The sequence below is a fragment of the Schistocerca nitens genome, chromosome 9, assembly GCF_023898315.1.
Source record: "Schistocerca nitens isolate TAMUIC-IGC-003100 chromosome 9, iqSchNite1.1, whole genome shotgun sequence".
Taxonomy (NCBI): domain Eukaryota; kingdom Metazoa; phylum Arthropoda; class Insecta; order Orthoptera; family Acrididae; genus Schistocerca; species Schistocerca nitens.
In genome coordinates, this window is record NC_064622.1 from 255,217,023 (window position 1) to 255,218,411 (window position 1,389).

Sequence of the window (1,389 nt, forward strand, 5' to 3'; positions counted from 1 at the left end):
AACAGTACAGCCTGGCACTGTAAAACGTGATTTTCACACTCACTTGCCCATTCTGCACTGTTTCAGAGGACAAACTGTAGTGGACTGACAAGGCAGCCAGTCCACAGTGACGGGTAGCCGATAGGCACACGTACACACACGCCGACTGGCGCGAAGTCTGGAACAGGATTCGTAATGAATGTGATAAAGAAAAGAACGTAGCAACTAGAACACTTAACTTTTATATCGTCCTTTGGTATACAGCATTCTTGATGATACAAGTGAGACTATCTTGAGATACATGCAATGGTACAAATGGCGCCTTGCTAGGTCGTAGCCATTAACTTAGCTGAAGGCTATTCTAACTGTCTCTCGGCAAATGAGAGAAAGACTTCGTACGTGTAGTCGCTAGCAATGTCGTCCGTACAACTGGGGCGAGTGCTAGTACGTCTCTCGAGACCTGCCTTGTGGTGGCGCTCGGTCAGCGATCCTGACAGTGGCGACACGCGGGTCCGACATGTACTAATGGACCGCGGCCGATTTAAGCTACCACCTAGCAAGTGTGGTGTCTAGCGGTGACACCACACAAACCGTAAACTATGAAGCTGGCGAACGCCATGTTGAACCCACTGTCCACTGTTGGATAAATATTTTTTACTTCCGAAACAAGTCCCTGTACAGTAACAGCAGAGGCCGTAACACTCCTGAATTCGTCAAAGTTTCCACTGTTGACTGTGTACTTCCGACGGAAGAACTCAGCCAAAGTAGAGGTGGGTCAACTCGAGCTACCAAACCGTGTTAATTTGAGTTAAGGGCGTTTTGAGTCTCGATTTCGATTGTTGCTAACTCGAGTTGTGATCACGCGGTGCCCGGTGGCCGCTCCTAGCGATGACGCTTTTGTGCAAGGTTGGAGTTTACCGGCGTCGCGCCGACCCTACACAGCGAGAAATCACTCACTGTGCTCTTTAAAAGTGCAGTGTAGTACTGTGATTTGTTTGGTCGAAATTCGTGAAGCATTTGCAAGTGTTATTTTCAAGGGGATTAAGATCGTCCGATAGTCGTCCGATCTTACAGGAAATTCGAAGTAGCTCATTGGTGTATTAAAATTTCATTCTATAGTGTGGCATTCTTTAACCTGAGGAATACCAACTCATTTTCCACAAAGCGCGTTACCAGAGAATGTTACACCTTAAGCCCATCTTAAAAAATGTTAAAAGAAACAACTGTTAATTGTTGCAGACATATATTAACAACATACCTTTTAAATAGGTAATGATGTGTAAGTAAGTTCCTTAACCAGAAAAATATTGAATACTAACATAGTGCTCGCTGCTTCGCTCGTGTGGAATGTATGGTCTGCACAGATTTTTCTTTTTGTTTATCTTTAATCTAATTTTTATGTCGTTTCCA